The 6,790-nt window shown below is 41.1% G+C and overlaps 1 pseudogene; it reads right to left on the bottom strand.

The window, feature by feature from the left end:
• Nucleotides 1–313: 313 nt before the first annotated feature.
• On the bottom strand, nt 314–6,356 carry LOC147163025 (cytochrome P450 1B1 pseudogene; annotated as a pseudogene).
• Between the last annotated feature and the right edge of the window lie 434 nt (nt 6,357–6,790).

The following is a 6,790-nucleotide window of genomic DNA, read 5'->3' as shown; positions in this document are numbered from 1 at the left end:
ATTAAAAATAAATGTTTAAGGTTGACTTCATCTTTTAATGGTTGAACAAATATACCGTTTTGTATGCAATACGGGCCAAATGCAAGAACATCTCAATATCTGGTTAAAAATTTGAAATGCCTTGATTTGAGGTTTTGTAAATACATGAACTTTATGCATGCCATCCAAATGGGATAAAGTGAGTGAACCTCTTTCGAATACACTGGAGTAATTCATATTGAATGCATATATTTGTTTTTAAGTATTTTAAACACATTTGATTGATTGAAGATGGTGATGTAACTGTCATTATTATATGTACTTATTTTCTTAATCATGACACGAATACTTCTTGCCCTTCTATGGATAACGTATGTCTTTTATTTTCTTTTTTTTTAACAAAAGAGTGATTCATTCTGTTTTTATGTTTATGCTTTGGCTCGGAACCCGCAGAATTACAGCTGTATTTTCTTTTGTCGGCAACAATTTGGATAAGAAGTGAAGTTGTGGTGAATACGTTGGTGTCGAGGGCAGCCTTGTAGGAAAGACTGACAGACACCAGCCAACACGCAGACACAATTTTCCGCATGTGTTCCAGTAGAAGATGAGGGAAGAAATAACTCTACCCCACTGTGTGTCATCTAGAAGTGACTCTAGTGTGCATGTTAAAAAAAAAAAAAAAGAAGAAGAAAAAATAAACTGGCAGAGCTCCGACAGCCGAGCTGGAATGGTGTTAGCGGAGACATGCGTGTGGGAGACTGAATGTGAATAACCCCCAAGAGAAAAACTGTCAGCTTGTACATATTTTGTTTTTCTCTCAGGAGTCAAACTTTGCAGGTCATAAGCTGTGTGTGTGGGGGGGCAAAACTCAGGAGGTGAAAGGGAACCTTTCAACTGGACAGAAATCATGGATGTTTCGGGAAGTTGGAAACCGGGGAGGTCGGCCTGCCCGTTCCTCCCTCTGAGGTCCTTGCGGTGTCAGAGCAAAAGTTAGAACGTGATGGAGAACTTGTCGAGGACAGAATGTCAGCAACAACAAGCTTCCTTCACAGGGCTGCTCCTGCGAGTTGATTTTAGCACCAAGTGAAGTAAAGCCAAAGTTATGATAAGGATGATAAGCAGCTTGGACTAACATTGATCTAATATACTTTAAGGTAGGACATATTTCAACACAACGTAAACACAATGTTGGAATGTTATTGGGCAAAAGTAGAGAAGTGTAATTAGCTGCTGTGACACATTGTTTACTTCTATGTAAGTCATGAATACAGATGTATGTCACCTTAAAACTGAAACTTAACAACCAGAAAGGCAACCACAATTTATCCCACCCTCTGGATTTTCTAATGCATTCATTCTATAGAGGAGAAAGCACAATCTTGGCGAAGTTGTTCTACCCAGTGGCCAAAATGACAATTACATTTACATCTTAAATCCCTTAACATTTTAGTCCAATATTAAAACAAACACCATATTATATGATTAAAAAAACACTCCACCTAAAAATATGCCAAAAAAATTGTACAATTGCATGATTGACTATGACATGAGTACTATAGTGAATATATATAGGGATGGGCGAGTACCGATACCAGGTATGATTATCGTGCTGACACCAGCTATCGTATCGGGCCAATACCCAGCCTTATTTCAAGGTATTAGTATTCACAACGGTGACTGATAATGGCATTTTGTGGTGATTACAAGAATAGAAAATTTCCATAAATTTCATGCATTCATCTCAGGGTGTGGCCATTTTGATACTTGCTGTCAACTGAAAATGAGAGATGTGCAGTTATGGGCCTGATACCTGGCTTTATTTCAAGGTATTGGTACTTGATGGTGAACGATACGGGTCTCTTGTGGCTTTTTTACCACCAGAAGTTAGAAGAATAGAAAATTGCCATTTTATTTCATCTAATTTTAAAATAAAATTCTATATTGGATATATAGGTCTAACTTTAAAATTGTCTCTTTTTTTGAGGTAAATTGTATGTATCAAAAGTACTAGTGGTATCGGTACTTGGTATCGGTGACTAAAAAGTGATATCGCACATACTACATATATACAGAAAAACATATTATGCATATTACTGTCTGTTGTTGTGATGCACTTAATTCGCCCTTTTGAATCTTCGCATTCTGCACATAACATATCATCAGTTGGTTGCATCTGCAACAACAAAAAATGAAAACATTGTGAAACGAACCAAAACAGAAATTTGGAGACAGTTTTCCACCAGAAACAAAGCTGCAAAGGTCAGCCAAAAGTATTTTCCCCCCTCATTCAATAAATTGTCATAATTACTAAAGTGGGATAACTCACAGGAGCCCATCAAGGGTGGAGTAGCTACTTGTCACAGAACCTGAAGATGATTTAGTAGTTTTTAGAAGTGTTGGGACTTGACTGCCTGTCCTCCATTTGTCAAACCATCCAACGCTCACACTGCCTTCCAACATTTCAACCTTTTTCTTTCCAAGGATATAAAAGTCACTGTATCGACAGAGGCCTGAAAATAACTCGTCTGCTCTCAATTTACCTAAGACACAAAAAAATGAACCGAGAGACCTGTGTTAAACATTCATGAGTGGCTGATGTAGTGAGTCACGGCCTGCTTGGTAAGGGTTCAGTGCAGGCGCGACATGGGCTCGTAACACATATTAATCTTTCACAACAACACAACGCCAGACATGAGGTGCTATTATTATCTCCTTGACCTCATCGGACTTTTCTTTTTTTTTTTATTCTAGCTACCCTCGCTGACACACCACACTTTCACTTGTAAGTCAGTGGAGATGTTTATTTTACCTGTGAGGTTTTAGTCACACTCCAAAGTATATATTTGTCAAGTTTATTATAAGAAACTACTGTTTATATACTGTATATTCAGCTCTTTTCTCGGGTAATGTGGTAATTAGTCATAATTGTACTATACATAATGTACAAATAAAACAAAAATAGTTAGCTATTACCCTGGTCTCAAAATTAGGTACTGCACTGAAGCAATCCCTTCGCTCCTGGCTGTTTTACTGGATTTTGACTGATTTTGCAAGGCCTACGTAATATTGTGATCTGTTGCTACAAAACAAAACAAAGATTAGAGCCACTTCTTACATCAGGAAAAAATATATATATTTCTAACTGTTTCCGTTTTGCAGCAATTAGCATTAGAATATAGCTAAGTTTCATCATTATTCACAAATATATTTAAAATTGTGAGTAAATTAGCTTTTTTTCAACATGGCCCTGGTTGATCTATTTTGCTCTGCTGCCACCTGCTGGCCGTTTTTGTAATAACTATTTATTCAACTGTTCTCTGCAGTTGAGATGCTGCATCAAAGCTTTCTTTATGCTCTAGCATTAAAAACGTATAAATATGTCTTTGGGACACTTAAAACGTTTACAATAGAACGTATTTATACGTTTTTGGGAGCAAATGAGTTAACAAAGTTAGAGGCATTACGTCTAATACTGAGATGTTTTTATTTAAAAATGTTGGGTACATTATATGGAAAAGGGATGTTTGATACCACTTTTTTTCCCAGACTGATACTAGTATGAGAACTCCACTCCTGAGGAGTTGCCGATACCAAGTACTGATACCACCAGTATTTTTGACAGTACATAAATCCCCCCGCCCCCAAAAAACAATAACAGATCATTTTAAAGAAATAACTCTATATACGACGTTTTTCCATAAAGTTGCATGAAATTAATGGTACATTTCTACTCTATTATTCTCCGGTTCCTGATCAAAAACGGCCGCCCTTGTGAGTACCGATACCTTGAAAAATGGCCATGTATCAGCCCGATACCGATACGTGGTATCGTTACTCGCCCATCTCTAACCTTGATAACAGTGAGTTTAATTGTTGCGCATACTACACTTCATCATAATTTGCAGGTGTACCTAATAAAGTGGCCAGGGATATATACGTGCTATGCAGTATTTATAGTCAATTTCTAAACACAACAATCCCAACAAGTACACACAGGGTTTCTTATGTGTCCATTCACAGACAGTGAAATAAGTTAAACCAGGGGTGTCCAAACTACAGAAAAATAAAAAGATGCAAGGGGCAGTTAGATTTTTTAAAATTATTTATTTGATCATTTTTATGAAATTATTTTATTTATTTATTTATTTATTTTATTATTTAACACTTATTGAACTCCACTAAGCAGCAGAAATGTTTGCAAATCGGACTTTGACAATTTGCAGAAAGTGGAGAAACAAATGTTGTTTCTGAAAGTGTTATGAAGAGAGCTTCTGCTACTATGTCAGCTTTAAATTAATTTGTATCTTTGCATGGCTAGAAATGTTTAGTTCCATCACTCATGTCCGTCCACTTTAAATATAAGAATAAAAAAATAGCATTGCGGGGGCCATGTCAAAAGTTATTTTTAGTATATACCGCAGGCCGCTAAAAAAATGGGTGGCAGGCCATAAATGCCCCCCGGGCCGTAGTTTGGACACCACTGAGTTAACCAATAACACTATAACTATACTAAAATGTAACTTGTACAATTTGTATCCTTGTTCTGATTTAAAATGTCAAAAGTGTTTATAGCATGTTGTAAAATCATTCAAGCATATTGCTTCTACTTTTTACCATCTTCAGTTTAAAGTTGCTCTCGCCTGGGCTTGGCAGTGACTTTGAAATCCAAAGGCCTCAGTGTTAAACCGTAGGCGCAATTTAGGGACAGGTCTTCATCAGGACATTTCTCGAAGTGGCACTGATGAAGAAGGATCGCAAAGAACAAGAAGATCTCCACCTTGGCAATCTGGTCGCCGATGCAACGTCTCTTCCCTGCGGAGAAGATCATAACGTCGTTGGTGAGATCCTTGTCCAGGGAGCCGTTTTCGTCAAGGAACCGTGAGGGGTCAAAGATCTGCGGGTCCTTCCACTTCACGGGGTCGTGATTGATGGACCACTGATTGATGAAGACCACCGTGTCTTTTGGAATGCGAAGACCCTCAATGGTAACGTCGGAGGTGGTAGAGTGTGGGATGGTGACGGGCACGAAGCTGCTGAAGCGCATCGTTTCATAGATGAAGGCGTCTAGATAGGCCAGGTGACCTCTGTCCTCCACAGAGGGGAGCCTGTTTGGCCCCACCACCTTGTCCACCAGCTGGTGGAGTGTCCTTTGGATTTCAGGATGTTTCACCAGAAGAAGTAATAACCAGTCGAGAGCAGCGGAAACAGTATCCAAACCTGCGCCGATGAGATCTGACACCGTCCCCTCGGTGTAGCCTTGAGCGAGTCCCTTGTCACTCTCGGCCTCGTCAATGACCCCAATGATGGCGTCGCTCATATCCCGGGTTACCTCGGGATCGAAAGTCTGTCTGTGCTCTTCGACCTTACCCTGAACAAACTTGAAAAACTCCTTGTTCAAATGTTTGAAGTTCTTGAAGACACTGCGGACGGGATTTGGGAACGACTGCAGCCACGGCATCACATCCACCAAGCTGCCGGCTCCTACTGTCTGTCCAAAGTCGCTGACCCTCTGCAACAAGGCTCTGAACTCCGCGTCATCGTGTCCGTAACGTTTTCCGAAGCACAAGGCACAAATCACGTTAGCTGCGGCTACTGTTAGCTCATGGGAAGGGTTGAAATAATGACCCTGAGCACCGAGTTGAAGGAAAATCTCAACCAGTTCTTTCGCTTCTGCCACAATTTGCCACTCAAACGCTTTTTTGGTTTGACTGTTGGCAGATGAGAACGCTCTGATGGTAGATTGAGCAATTTTCCTGTGCATCCTCCACTCTTTGCTGTAACTGTTGAAAGTTAGGCTTTTCCCTCCCGACACACACTGAAAGGACGCAAAGTTCGGTCTGCCGGCAAACTCCCTGCTGTGCTGAATCAGAGCTTGGCGGATGGCCCTGTCGCCATTCAGCACCACAATGTCACTGCAGCCGAGCCGGATCTGGTACACGTTACCGTATTTTTCGGCCAGTTTGGCGAAGGTGATGTGAGGCATCCGGCCCAGCTGCATGGCGTTGCCCACCACGGGCCAGGCGAAGGGTCCCGGCAGTCTTGTCTTCAGCTTCAGGTTCCTCACCCACAGGCCGACCTCCAGGCAGATAAGAAAAAGAAAGGTCGCCAGGAGAGCAGGCTGGAGCTGTCCACTCCACTCTCGGGCAAAGCTGCTGCCCTTGACGGCAAACTCGGCGTCCACGTGAGCCATCGTCTGTCCTCCTTTGCATCCGAAGAAAAAGACAACTGACTTGAAATGTCAAGAGGTCACAGCCAAGGCCGTTCTTGTGCGTGTTCATTCATGATCAGCCCAAATAAAGGCAGCAACTTACAATCTCCACTGCAGTTTATGACAAGATCTCGATTAGGCTGCGCAGTGAGTCGCGGTGCAGCTCGTCTTCAGATGACCACTTTAGAAGAAAGCAGATTCAAGCCTTCACTTATATGTATCGCGATGGTGGGAGGGGTCCTACACTTGTTTTTTTTAACAGTTACTCCCCTCCCTTTTTGACCACAGTTTTGCAGACCTTAGTCCCACTTAGGCCTCCTTCCAGCAGCATCCCTTGCAGAATGACTGCACGCCATGTTGCCAAAAACGAGATATATTCATGATTTATGGCATGAAGACGATAAGCATGTCGAAATGGAAAATGTTCTACCAAACTGTAATATAAATATTTTTTTGGTGTATTATACGGTGTTATTTTGGAGGCTGCTTTGTCTTCTGCGATGACTGCTTTCCTTCACATTTTTTTATTAGCGATGGGCAAGTATTGGTCCGATACCAGGCCTTATTTCAAGATGTCGTACCTGCGAGGTTGACAATACCAGT

Source organism: Leptonotus elevatus, chromosome 14 (assembly GCF_054856555.1).
Source record: "Leptonotus elevatus isolate MCC_2025b chromosome 14, RoL_Lele_1.0, whole genome shotgun sequence".
NCBI classification, from domain to species: Eukaryota; Metazoa; Chordata; class Actinopteri; order Syngnathiformes; family Syngnathidae; genus Leptonotus; species Leptonotus elevatus.
Note: the sequence above shows the minus strand (reverse complement) of the source record. Positions and strands in the feature narration are given on the sequence as shown.